The 14,597-nt window shown below is 39.9% G+C and overlaps 1 protein-coding gene across 1 annotated transcript in view; it reads left to right on the top strand.

The window, feature by feature from the left end:
• The window catches only part of CCDC150 (coiled-coil domain containing 150), a 2,807,665-nt gene that overhangs the window by 1,836,330 nt on the left and 956,738 nt on the right, over window positions 1–14,597 (top strand). The window lies entirely within an intron of this gene.

A 14,597-nucleotide genomic window follows, 5' to 3' on the forward strand; every position in this document is an offset into this window, starting at 1 on the left:
ATATCATGTCGCAGAAGTTATCCACAGCCTTTCTCAAAGGGACTTTTCATATTAGACCACCTGTAAAGTCTCCCTATTCTCCATGGAATCCAAATTTTATGCTTTCACAAATAATTCTTCCACCATTTGAACCAGCTTCACCTTGTGACCTCATATTTTTGTCTTGGAAGACTATCTTTCTGGTAGCTATTACTTCTGCCCGCAGAGTGTCAGAGCTTCAGGCTTTAGCCGTCAAGCCTCCCTATTTGATATTTCATGCTGATAGTCTCTCTTAGAACAAATCTCTTATTCTTGCCCAAAGTTTGCACGGATTCCAATCTCAACTAAGTTATTGATTTGCCAGTCTTCTTCCCTAACCATTCTAACAATTTAGAGTATATGTTGCACAAACTTGATGTTCACAGACAGCTCAGATTACATTTGGATAGAACAAAAGATGTCAGAAAATCAGATCAGCTTTTTGTTTCCTTTTCAGACTCCAGGAAGGGGAGACCAGTGGCTAAAACAACTCTGTCTAAATGGTTATCTGATTGTATCACCTTTGCCTATTCAGCTGCCAATATGCCTTTGAAACATAAGATTAAAGCTCACTCAACCAGAGCAGTCTCTACATCATCTGCCTTTTTTGCCAGACTCCCCATTGATAACATTTGTGCAGCAGCCACTTGGTCAAAACCTCATACCTTTATCACTAATTACAAAGTTGACAAGGCCTCCAGGGACAGGGCCTCCTTTGGATCCACGGTCCTGAGAAATATACTCCCGTGAGCCACCTGAGATGGTGCTTGGGACACTACCCATCAGTAAAGAATGAATGGTGAGATTGAACAACTTCACATAAAGAAGTTATGTACTTACCATAACATTCCATGTGAGTTGTTCATCTCGCCTTCATTCTTACGTCCCTCCCTCCTACCCCCTCCTGGGCTGATAGATGACCGAGATGCTGGATCCATCCTGGTTACTCAAACCTTTCATTTCTTTCTCTGGGTGTAAAAGAATGACATATAGTATTGGTATACGCAGCAAACAAGATCTGAGGTAATTCACAGGTGCATCATGGGATAGGGACTGAAGAAATCGAGCTTTGCAATTGGCCGTATCGGAGCCAAGGGATCGGTTCGAACCCATCAGTAAAGAATGAAGGCAAGATGAACAACTCACATGGAATGTTATGGTAAGTACATAATTTCTTTTTCCTGATGGTAACACTGCAGTCTAATACATATCCTTATTAATTTTACATAGGCAATCCCAGGAATCTTTTATAAGATGTTGAAATTTTTTAAGGTATATTTTTAAATGGAAATCAACATATTTGGCCATAGTAAGGGTTTTCAAAGCTTTTGCATCAACTATTGGTTTAACGGGGCATTCTAATGCTTTTGTGGATCTTAGGTATACCAGATATAGTTGGTATTCTTGGACTGGTCTGTAATAAATAGTGTAACTCACTAACTGAAATCTGTTGGTTTATTAGTAAGTCATTCAAAACTATATCAACGTTCCTGTAGGCAATATTAAGTTCATTTAAGAACACTTCCGCATAGCCAACTCCATACAGGAAAACCAACATCTTATCAGCATACATCTGTTGATCCATCAGCACTAAACCCCTCCCTTGTCAGGTTTCTTAACCCTAATAGACTTGTTGTTACAAATAGTATTTAAAAGACTTGTTTCTTTCTCACTCAAGTTAGGAATAATGTCTGTTTTTTTACACAGCAAATCCCTGATGTCATTCATGCACATAGTTTTGAAAATCTGAAGTACAGGGTGCAGAGGGGGGATTGAACACACTTGGCCTTTTACATAGATTAATATACTATGCATGTTCTTCCCCTTCTAACACAAAATGAAAGTTTAACTTTCTAACATACAAATTAAGGTCCAAAAGTACGTTTTCAACATTGCTCTAATGTATAGGCACAAAATTAAAACCTTTTTTAAACAAATTGGCCCAATCTTTAGTCACAATATGCGCACTCAATTTGTATATTTTGAAATCCAAATTATCATTATAAACAGTAGCACAGTTTTCTATATCTTTATTCAAGACATTTGCAATGCCAATATATTTTGGAAGGTGAAAGCATAAGAATTCCAGGATTTGGAACAATTAGCCTTAACTACAGACTTAATTGTGGTAGTAAAATGTTAGTGTATATGGCCAAGTGCCAGGATTGTGATGGTTTTTATGTAGGTAAAGCAAAAAATGCCTTTAGAAAACTAATATATCAACATGTATATGATATACATAAAGGGAATTTGAACAATGCATTAGCCAAACATCTAAACCTAGTTCCTGGTCACAATTTTAGATTTATTGCCATAGATCAGATAGATTTTAATAGTAGAGGTGGTCCTGCTGAATTGTTCCTCGAATATAAGGAGCTTATGTGGCAACTTAGGGTTAATGCCACAAGTCTACCAGGTTTGAATGATGATGTATCCTTAATGAGTGTTTTGAAACTTAGGGCAGAATTCCATTTATAAAGTTGCCCATTAAGTATTTTTTCATAGGGACAACAAAGGGGAAAGACATCTTTATTTTTATTACATACACAAGTTAGGAAGGTACCTTAGTGTTTAGGTACTAGGTTATGGCTGTGATTTGCCTAGTAATTTCAATGAGAGTATATTATTTATTACATATATGTCAAGTCTATATAACAATATGTGTTTAGACATTTATTGTACTAAGGGTTTAATGGAATTTTATTTATAAAAAAGATGCACGTCATGGGTAGTTTTTAACAAAAGTGATTTATTTTAGGTGCTTCAATGTTTATTGCTTTAAATGTGATTAACATTAGTCACATGGTCCACTCTGGTTATAAAATGAAGAGATTTGTCACATGATTTTATTCTGAAGAAGTCAAGTGTAATACGACAAAAGCGCTACATAAATATTATCTAGTCCAGTTTCTACTTGGACTGCGTGCTTCATATTTATTTTTATTACCTTTTTTGTCCACTATATGACTCTTTGACCATCTGCTTGTTGTTTCCCTTCATCATTCTCTGGATTACCCTATTCTCCTTGTTGACTGGCTTGTACCCCAGTCTTCTGATGCCCACTTTCCTAACTGGTGGAATTGGTTATTTTTTTATGATAAGGCATATCTCTGACCTGTCCGTCATTTTGCCTAATATTTTTGCGCTGTCCGTCATAACATATTTTGGTAACTCATTGAGTATTATAGTCAATCAACAATAACCGTTGTTAGTGTCTCATACTTCTTATTGTTCAGAAAATGCATTTTAATGCAAAACCTGTTGTTAACTTTTTTAATAGCATTAGTGTAGTGTTTAAAATTTGCTTGTGATTTTGGTCCTTGCCCAACATTATTTTTGCCTTTGTCTGTAATTCTTGAGGAACGAAGTTGACAAATATGATAACAAGCTCCCCACAAAACTCTTGACAGATATGTACCTGTTTTACTTACAGTAGAGTCACCAGTTACTGAGGTAATTATGGGCCTGTCACATCATAATGTCTGTGTTGTGGGTTTTCAGTCTGGCTTGGTTCAGGGTAATCCCAGACATTTTCTGTTTTTGTGGTATAATGATTCTGCATGTTTTCCACTGTATGCACTAAAAAAATGAAATGCAAAGCACTTTATTTATCTGTTTAATGTCTTAAGACCTTTTCCGAAATCTAATTAAATCTTATGTCATTAACAAGAGGAAAGTGGCAAATTAAATTTATTTATTTATTTATTTGCAGTTGGTTTATTTGCAGTTGGTTTACCAGGATAGTCCATTGGGCCAAAATGAACCCGTTTTCAATGGAGTCCTGGGGAGAAAAGCTCCAAAACAATCTAGGTTACAGTAGGTTAGGATGATAATTATACAAATGTTATAGATTCAAGGAAACAATTACAAATAGTACAGCAAACATTACAAATAATACAGACTAGTGATGAAACTTGCAGATGATACAGACTAACAAAAGGAACATTGTAAAGTAAATACTGAGAAGCCATTACATATTAGGAAGCATACACTTAAGAGGTGCAGCCTAGTGCATTCTTTGCAAATAGCATAGGAATAACAAGGATATATGAGTTAGGAGAAATGATAAAGGAAAATTGCTGGTGTAAACAGGGGAAAGAAAGGAAGATGGAAATTGCCAGCGTTAGTTATGTGGGGTGGGAGCAAGAGCATTCCCACTGGGATACTAGATGCGAATGAAGAGATTTTTTGAAAATAAAACGGTTAGAGGTGGTATGAATGGATGGTGGTAGAGAGTTCCAGAGGCGAGCGAGACCATAGGATAGAAGATTTTTGCCTGGGGGACGAGTTGGTTTGTACACTTCTAATAGATTTTGGTTGTTAGACCTTAATACTCTATCAGGTAGGTGCATTTTAAAGGCAGAAGAAAGGGAGGGACAGAGGGAGGGGTTGAAAATGAGCTTGTGTGCAAGAGTTAGTTGAGTATAGGTGAGATGATTGGGTAGTTCTAGCCATTTTAGTTTTTGGTGAGAGGAACTGTGGTGGGTGGAGGACTTATGGCTGGTAGCGAACTTGGCGATTTCGTTGTAGCAAGAGGAAAGTTGTGTTTTCAGAGAGGATTGTAGATTAGTTAGGAGTGGAGCTCCATAGAGAAGGGAGGGGATAAGAAAGGAAGTAGAGAGAGTGATTTTAGTGGCAGGTGTAAGGTAATGATTTTGTCGGTAGAGCATACAAAGTTTTTGATGGGTTTTTTTGATATTTAGTTGTAAGTGGGAGTTGAATTTGAGCTGGCTGTCAATTTGGACCCCAAGTAACTTGGTCTCTGACACCAGTTCCAGAGGTGTGTTATTTTGACTAGTAATAGAGAATGTGTTTATATCGAAATAGGTGACTTTAGAGGGGGTAAATACCATTAATTTTGTTTTAGAGGCATTAAGTGCTAGGTGATTTCTTTTCATCCATTGCTCAGTGGTTGAAAAAGCATCTTGAGTAAGCTTTAGGAGTGTAGGGATAGATGTGGCAGAGCAGATAATAGTTGAATCATCTGCATATTGGATGTTGTTTGCTTTTCCACTTTTTCAGTGTATTCAGTGGAATTTATAATCTATTTCCATTAGTTTTGGAAATGTTTGAGATTGTATGTGTTTTCTTTACTGAGGTTAATAGGAGGTCTGTGTAATATGTTCCATATATAAATTGAGATTATGGTTGTAGTGAGTTATGGCTTCTTGAGAAAACATCTGAGGCTTTTGTGAGTATAGTCTTCAGAACCTCTTCATATGTAGTGGTTGGTGTACATATGCATTTCCAGAGTGAAGCTGATGCTGACAGTTAAGCCTTAGTACTCTGGCCATGGTTGCCTTATAAATATTTAAGATTTTCTCAAAAGATAATGTATTTTTCTGTGTGCATGTATAGCCATGCTCATGTTTTTTTTATCCCTTTTGTGGAGTGGTTCTGGTTAACACTTCCTGCAGAAAAAGGCATGACATTATATTTGGGGGGGGGGCATGGTCCACTGGTCCTGTACAATGACAGTTTCTACACCCCTTTATGGTTTGGGTTTGGTAGAAAAGGTCATTATCAGTACATTTCAGTAAATTAGTTTGTAGTGGCATCATTTTCTTTATTTCAACACTATTTTGTGGTAGTTGAAGAGAAACAGCCAAGTAAAAAGATTATGTTATTGGTGGGGTGTCTGATCCATTATCCTTTCTAGAGCCTCATTTGCCCATGATCTGGCTCTGGTGTCAGAAATGGATCAGAAGTACAAATATAGTATAACCTCAGCGAGTTCATTAATCAGAAACATGTAACTTGACTATTAATGAAGAAAAGCTCCTCTTAACCCTAATCACACTCGCTTCATATTTTAAGCAACCCAGAGCTAAATGTATACAATATTTCAGACACCAAAATGGGGGAGAGGACATTAAATAAAGGTACATCTAGTAATAACTTCACTTTTTTCTGTCTTGAAGTGTTATTGTTGCTGAATAGTCCCATATCCATTTTCATTGTTTATTATTATTAATGAATTTTATTCAAGTAGTTGTACATGCTGATGTGTAGGACTGAAGTCTGTTCTAATTTAATAATAATGATTAAAAAAATCCGTCAGTAAATCAGACTGTAAAGATGAATGGAAAATAATTTTAATTTCCTTAATAGGTATATCATGTTGTGACAAGGAGTGGGTAACTTGTCATTACAGCCCTGTAGAGCTCCAAGTATTTCTGAAATAGCTGGTAAATGAATGCTGTATTTACAAATGTCACATTACAGATTAGTAAATATTATATTAATGAAATGTTTACATAATTCCAGTTCTCTGTTGTCATTTGCAGATTAGTTATATAACTGATAGGTAAGTTCTCACATTATCTTGCAAAGCAAATTAGCAAGTTTGTCATCTGTTATTTTTAGACTAGTTTCATTAATGTGTTAGTATAAATGAGTACCTTAGAAATATCTGATCACATTGCAGTAACAAAATTAGCAGATGTTAGCAGATAAAATATGAAACATTATTGTATAAAATTACAATGTTTTCACAAATAAAGTTTGACATAAGCATCGGACCTTGAGAAGTGTGACTACTAAACACTGAACTGATGATGAAACTGGAATTAAAACTTGCTTTTTCGTTATTAAAGTGTTTTTTGTAGGTTGGTTTTGCCCCCTGCATCCCCTGATTCCAAGCTACTTAAATGTGCTAACTCTCAAGATCATTCTGTCTCAGAGAAAAGTGAATTCTTCAAAATGTTGTACTGTTAACCTTTAGCTTGAACCTTCAAGGCTAAAAACTAAGAAACCTCAGGCATTAGTATACACAGCAACACACCCACCTTCACCCTTCATGCTCATACCTACAATGCGTATTTTTATAAGAGTGACAAGGGTGCAGACTCCAAGCCGTTATGGCTCACTGAGACTGCATCAGATCATGTTAATGTTTTAGTAATAGGTGACTCTGTTGTAAGGCAAGCAGACACTATGCTTACCAGGCTGGATAAGAATAGGGTGATAGCTGTCTTTCTGGAGCCAGGATCTAGGATGTAACAAGGGGTTTTAGAACCTGCTATCCTGAAAGATATGATTATGACTGGATAGTGGTCCACGTGGGGATGAACGACCTTAGATACTGTACCCAGAGGGACATGCAGAAGGATATGATTGAGCTTTGCTATTCATGTGTGTGAGGCAGGAAAGATGCTGGTCCTGAGTGGTATTTTTCCATTACCCTAAATGATGCCAAGACTCAGAAACAAGGTAATTGGATGTGTAGTTGTTCTAGGTGGATCCAGTATGTGTCAGCTTTGAATGAGGTGGCTGACAAGTCTTTCTGCTTTGCTAGGGATGGCTTTCTCCTCTCTTATGAAGGCTTTCGCTTTCTGGCTAAAGCCTTAGCTGCCCCCATAGTGCATTTTTTTTTTAGACAGAGTCCATTTGATGAATACTCCAACCTAGTAAATTCTAATTTTGAACACATTATTGAGGCTCTACTCAATGCCAGGACATGAAACTTTCCTGCAACTTGAACAAACTCATATTTGTATAGTTATAGAAAAATAGTTTCAGAGCAATTAAGGCACTCCGTCTATTCCTGGGTATAATGCCTATCACCTCTTCAGACCCATTGGCAATTGTGGGGGAGTATTAGTATTTGTCAAGGATTTCTCATGACAGAATCCTTGGAACACCACGTGAACTCTTAGAAATCCAAATCACCTTAAACAAGACTAACTACCACTTCATAGTTAGCTTTAGAACACCATTTGTGTCCCCTTCTGGAGCTCAATAGCTGTCTTAACACTTTAGCTGAAATTCTCATTAAACCAAAGACCTTTCTGCTTGGGGACTTCAGCTATGCATCAGTAAACTGTCTGACCTACACTGCAAATGGTCGGCAGGCCCAACACTTTCTTGACATTATAAATGTAAACTCTCTTTCACAAATAGTTAGCCATCCTTCTAGGAGCTCCAATATCCCGGATCTAGTCCTCACAAATCTGGCCACTTCTTGCACAGCTCCATATGTATTGTCATGTTTTGTTAAATCAGACTGTAATTTAGAGTCCTTTTCTTTTAAAACTGGTGGTACTTCCCCTGTAAATCGCTATGTGTTGAGGGACTTCTCAAAGGCAACCCTTCATCAGTTACTTGATGACTTAAATAAATTATGCTGTAATCCTCCTCTGAAAGATCCTGTTGCTAAAGCTGCTGCTTATGCCTCTGACTTCTACATCCAGTTAAATAGTTGCATTGATAAGGCAGTCCCTGTTCACAACAAATATAATAAAAAGTTTAAAAACAAACCCGTGGTGAAATACCCATGTAAATGAATTGTATAACAAGAGAAAGAAACTGTTTAATTATAAGAGGTCTCATTCCACCTACCTTAAGAGCACACTTAACCAAACTAACAAAGAGCTTAAGGGAATTATTAGGAGGATCAAAGCTGAGAATAAACTTGAAATAGCCGCTAAAACCAAAAATAACTGCAGATCTTTCTTTGACTATGTCAGGAGTTACGGACTAACACCCAACAATGTTTGGAGTTCTCTAACCCAAAGGAAATAGCTAATATCCTAGCTAATAAATGTAGTGCAAATTTTACTCCCCTCACGGTTATAGCTGTCACATAGATTCCACAATCCCAGCTACCCCCCTTTAATTACTATAAAGCAAGTTCTCTCAGCCCTTTCAAAAACTAAGAATGCTTCATCCATGGGTCCTGAAAACATACCAGGTTGTCTGTTTATCAGTGCCAAATATGGCCTTTCTGAACCCGTACTTAAACTCTTTTGTTTGATCCTCTCCACTGGTTACATTCCTGAAGCTTGGAAAACCTCTATTGTAATGCCATTATACAGGGGTCACCCAACCATGGACACTGGTAACTAATGACCCATTAATCTGACTAGCATTATATGTAAAGCTATGGAGCACATTATCTCAGATTTCATTAACCTGGACATTGAAATCTGTCAACCATTTGGCTTTATCAAAGGAAGGTCCTGCCTCTAACTTCATTAATTTCTTTAAAAAGGTAACTGAAGTAGTAGATAGTAGTTATGCGGTGCATATAGCATTTCTAGATCTGACCAGTGCTTTTGATACTATTCCCCATGCAAACATCATTGATAAACTTGTAAATCTGAATATAAATCCTTATATTGTGCAGTAGATATGTAACTGATTGTCTTGATAGAATCCAAGTGGTTAGAGAAGCAGGTAACTCTTCTGGCTCAGGTTTGGGCCATTTCCTGTTAGGCATGTATTTCACAGACATTCAGGCCAGCACTTCTGGTCTGTGGTTAACTAAGTTTGCAGATGACTGTAAATTGGGTGGTGGTATTCGATCTTCAGTTGACTCATAAATGCTCCAACACGGCTTAGACCATATTAACAACTGGTATATGGACAATGGTCTCAGTTTAAATGTAAAAAATGCAGCATTGCTCATTTTGGTAAACAGAACAGTTTCCCTTACCATATAGGAGATGCACCCCTCCAATCAGACACTGTTGTAAGGGATCTGGGTACTTTTGTTGGGATAATATCTCAAAGTATCCCTCACCTCTGAAACAAACTTCTTGTATGTGTCAAGCAAAGCAGTACCCTTGCCACCTTCAAGGTAGGCCTAGATAATTGGATGGGCTGCTTCAAACTCTCTTTTGCTCTATCTCCTCTTGCCCTCCATGAGGCTAGAGGGACATTTTAAGTAAGTTTTTTTTGGCTAGGCTTGAAATGGTCTGCAGACCAATTGCCTAGTACTTACCTATGAACCTAAATAGAAAGGAAACAAATCACACATTTGTGATCACACGTGATGGTATTGATTACAAAGGACTCAGAATTAAGCCTGACACATCACTATAATAGACTCAGACAAACTTATACAAGAAAAATGTTAACTTTAGTGATTAAAATGGTTCACATTAATTTAATTTAAATGCATCACAGTTGTGAGATAACACCCGTTTGTATTGCAGTGCCAGAGCAATTAGCATAAACATCCTGTATTTGATACCCCATTGTCTACGAGATCCATGTAATTGCAAATTCAGCTGAGCTATGGAGCTAACTTCACTAAGAAAGCTACAAGCAATAAATATTTTTAAGAAATGTAAAAGAAGTACTGAAACTGTAGAACTTCTTATTAAAATTGTACTTAATGTTGTTGTGTCTTTCGGCTTTTCCCGGTTAGGGGTCGCCACAGCAGAACTCCGGTCTGCTAATGATTGCCAGTAGATTTTTATGAGCCAAGTTGCCGGCCCTGACGCACAACCTTCAACGAAGGTATGCCCATTCACGCATGTCTCCACACAGAAGACGTTCTAGCTGAGAATCGAACAGGACAACGTCTTACTGTGAGGCGACAACGCTAACGCAGCACCACCACTATTAATTTGTTTTAAAGAGATTGGAGACATTTTTGAAAAGTTAAGACTTTGATCTTAGAACAGTTTAAAAATTAAAAAAATAAAATATTCACTTCTTGAGAAAGGACCTCCACGTACAAAGCATGAAAAAATATCCTTTCATTACATTCTACATTACCCAAACCAGCCTGCAGCAAAATAAATACCCATTACTAATTCTGTTTTTTAATCCTAAATGCCCTCATGGTGGCAGACATCCCACTTCAGATTTCTGTTTTTCTTTAATTTCTATACATTCAGATTACTATACATTCAAATGAACCTCCAGGTTAAGTCCCAAAGGAAATAATGTATTGAAATTAATGATGAACCTGGTTTCTAAAGCCATTAATCTTTCCCTAAATAACTCCCCATATTGGTATGTAGGCTTAGCTAAAACACTGAAAAATAAGGAAGAATCAGAGCCCCCATGGTTGGAACAAAAATGGCTGGTGACTGGGCTATCTAAAGAAAAATTTCTATAGAAATTTCTAAAGAACATTTCTATAGAAATTAAATGTTTAATGTACTGATGTGAAGTTGTTAAATCTCGCCGTTTATTCTCACTGATGAGTTCGGAGCCGATCCTCGGCTCCAACACGGCCGTTAGCAAAGCTTAAGGTTTGCCAGTACCTCAAGACCAAGCCCCTTATCCCATGATGCACTGCTGGAATCACCTCAGATCTAGTTTGCCATGGCACATATCTCTGTGTTCCAGATAGCTCGGACCAATTTTATTGCATAGATTCGTCTATTTGCAAGTTTAAAAAAACTTTTTCTTGACTTTCTTGTTAGGATAGTGTATATATATATATATATATATATATATATATATATATATATATATATATATATATATATATATATATATTTCTATAAAGATTTAGATGTGTTGGCTTGTTTTTTTTCTATAGAGTTGGTCTAGTTGTTGGCCTTGTATTTAACCAAATTCTTACCAGTAGTTATTTAGATAGTTTCTTGAGTGTGTTTTTTTCCATTGTTTAAATTTGTCTAAATTTAAAAAAGAGATGTCTGATGAGAAAGAGAAGCCACATCCTAAATCTGGCTTCAAAAAATGTCCGGATTGTGGACAAAAAATGTCAGTCACTGACGGGCACGTTCAGTGTGTTTATTGTCTGGGGGCATTACACCAGACTCTTGTAGCATCTGTCACTCCTTCTCTTCCAGGGTACTTTTAGGGAGGAGGAGGAAATTAGTGGATAGGGGTTTACTTCAGCACCCCTTCTCGGAAGCACTGGGTGACCAGAATGGTGCTAGTAAATCCTCTAAGTCATCCAAGTCTTCAGGTGACTCCAAGCTATCGTAAAAGGCTAAAAAAATGAAAGGTGTAGGGTCATCGGTTCCACTGCCCTCGGAACCGAGTGTCCCTTCTGTTAGGAGCCAGCTCACAGCTTTGGAGCCGGTTTCTGAGATTCCTTCATCTCCTGTGCTCCAATCAGCACCCTCGGTGCACTCCTCCAAGTCTTCTGTCAGCCTCTCAGATCTGGATATGGACCGGTTGGTGCAGAAGCTTTTACGGGCACCAGGCCTTGCTAAATTGTTGTCGGCTCTGACGCCTTCATTGGAACCGAAGACCATTAACCTGGACTTGACTGCTCCTCTTCCGAGTCGTACTGGACTTTTGGAGCTGGAGGAGCCCAACCTGATGGTTGTTGAGCCTGTGGAGATGAGACCTGCTCCAGTGTTATCGGTTCCATCTACTCAGACGTCCTCTGCGCCGACCGGGGACTCTAGGAGCCGACACCTCCTGTCGGGTCCGGAGAGGATAGTCGTACCGATTTGTCAGTGCTGACTCTCCCTCTCAGGGCTTTGGCTCAGATGAGCTTGGCCCCTACCTCGGGCTTGGAGCCCATGGTCTCGGTGCGGGAGGATCGGACGGTCTCTTCGGATCCGTCTACCCCTTCTCGTCAGAGCCATGGTGCGTTCGATGCCATGAGGAGAGTCCTGTCTCCAAAGACATCATCAGCATCAGGTCTGACTTCCTCCTCCCCTCAAGCGCCTGTGTCCGCTTTTGCTTCTACCGGTCAACCCAAGCATAGAGACCCTGAGCCTCAAGTAGCCCCACAGGGCACCCCCTGCTCTTCTGACACCTCCCCAGAAGCCCTCACTGAGGAGGTACTAGGAAGAGACTGTGCAAGAGGAGGCACTTGGACTTCCCACAGGAGTCTTTGACATCTGACCCTGACTTGGATGAGTCAGAAGGGTCCCCTCGATCCCCCTCTGAGGATATCTCCTTTGAGGAGATATTAGAGTTCCTTAATCAGAGGGGTGGTTGGCAGTCCAAAAGCCCTACTGAAGACGAGTCAGTGCTCTTGAAGGCTTTTGGGTCTCAACCTTCCACCTCTTGGGTGTCTCCACCTTACGATGAGCTCATGGAGCTGATCTCTCGTAAGGCATGGGAGTCTCCGGAGGCCATGGAACCTGTCCCTCGGAAGCCAAATAAGTTCATCTCTGCCCCAGTGGACAAAGCTTTTTTGACTAAGGGAGTGCCTGTTGATGCCATGGTGGTGGCAGCAGCCACCAAAAAGGAAAGCCTGAGAAGTCCTCATCTATCCATCCTCCTAACAGAGATTCCAGGATCATAGATAGATATGGGAAACGCATGTTTAGTTCAGCGACTTTTTCCCTTCGTTCACTGAACTATTTAACCCATTTTACAAGACTACAAAAAGATCTGAAAGACCTAGGAGATACTCTCCAGAGTATGGTAGCTGCAGGGGTTGCCGACAAAGTTAACACCCAGCTCGCTACCCTAAACTGATTGTGAACTCGTCCATGCGTCTCATATCTTACGCAGCTAATGGTTTGAGTAGAGCCGCTAGTTCAGGCATTGCTCTGCATAGACAAGCCTGGATGCATCTCTGTTCCTTTGCGGAGCCTTTCAAGTCTTCCTTTATCAACACCCCTTTTGATGGCTCATCCCCGTTTGGGCCCAAGGTAAAGGAAACTCTAACCAGGTGTGAGCAAGAAGGCACGACTCTATCTGCCGTCGGAGTCCGTTTTTCTACCCCTACTCAGCCCTATCCCAAGGGCCCTAAGGGCAGAAAGATGTGGTGCCGAAAAGCACAGGGAGCCTTTCAGGACACACGTGGCGAAACCGCCTCTAGAGGCAGAGGAGGGGGTTATAATGGAAGACAGCGCCCACGCAGCAAGGGGGGGTCCACAACAACAGGGTGACAGAGGTCAGCCCTACCAGCACTCCTGAAAGGAGACCCAACTGTCTGGCTCTCTAGGCAGTCGGGGGTCGCTTATCTTTGTACCCAGAAGCCTGGCTAAGCATAACATCCGATACCTGGGTGCAAAGCATCATTTCCAGAGGGTATTTCATACTATTCTCTTCCCCTCCCACTCCTGTCAACAGAATCCGGATGTTCCACCCAGTCTCAGGGAACAAGCAACTATAGAGGTCCGCAAGTTGCTAGAAGAAAGAGTCATCCAGGCAGTCTCAGCAGACCAAACAGGATTCAGAACTTACTCAAGATTCTTTTTGGTTCCAAAGAAAACAGGGGACTGGAGACCTATCTTGGACCTCAGCAGACTCAACCAATTTGTAAAAAAAAGAAGTTCCGAGTGGTCACGCTTCAGGCCATTCTTCCCTTTCTAGGGAAAGGCGATTGGATGTGCTCCATCAATCTCAAGGACGCATACTACCACATAAAGATGGATAGACACTCCAGAGATCACCTGTGTTTCCAGCTGGGAGCCAATCACTACCAGTTTCGAGCCCTGCCCTTTGGTCTCACTACAGCCCCCAGAGTGTTCACCAAATTCATGGCAGTGGTCACGGCTCACCTGAGGCATCTAGGATTCCAGGTGTTTCTATATTTAGACGATTGGCTCCTTACCTCCACCACCAGGCATCAATTGATTCAGGCAACACAATCTACTCTGACACTCTGCCACCACTTAGGCATTACAGTCAACTTTGAAAAGTCTGCCTTGTCGCCATCGCAGCATACCGTCTTTATAGGAGCAGAGTTAGATACCTCAACCACCACTCTCCGTCTTCCAGTCGAAAGGGTCTCACTTCTTCGCCAACACATCAACTCATTGGTGTGGAAGAACAGAGCTACAGCCGCAGAGGTCTTGAAGGTACTAGGTTTGATGGCGGCAGCAATTCTAGCCATTCCACTCGCAAGGATGCATATGCAAATTCTTCAGTGGCTCCTGTTCGCTCAATGGTTTTACCAG

The sequence above is a fragment of the Protopterus annectens genome, chromosome 4.part1 (genome assembly GCF_019279795.1).
Source record: "Protopterus annectens isolate FY-2018-M chromosome 4.part1, PAN1.0, whole genome shotgun sequence".
Lineage (NCBI taxonomy): Eukaryota > Metazoa > Chordata > Ceratodontiformes > Protopteridae > Protopterus > Protopterus annectens.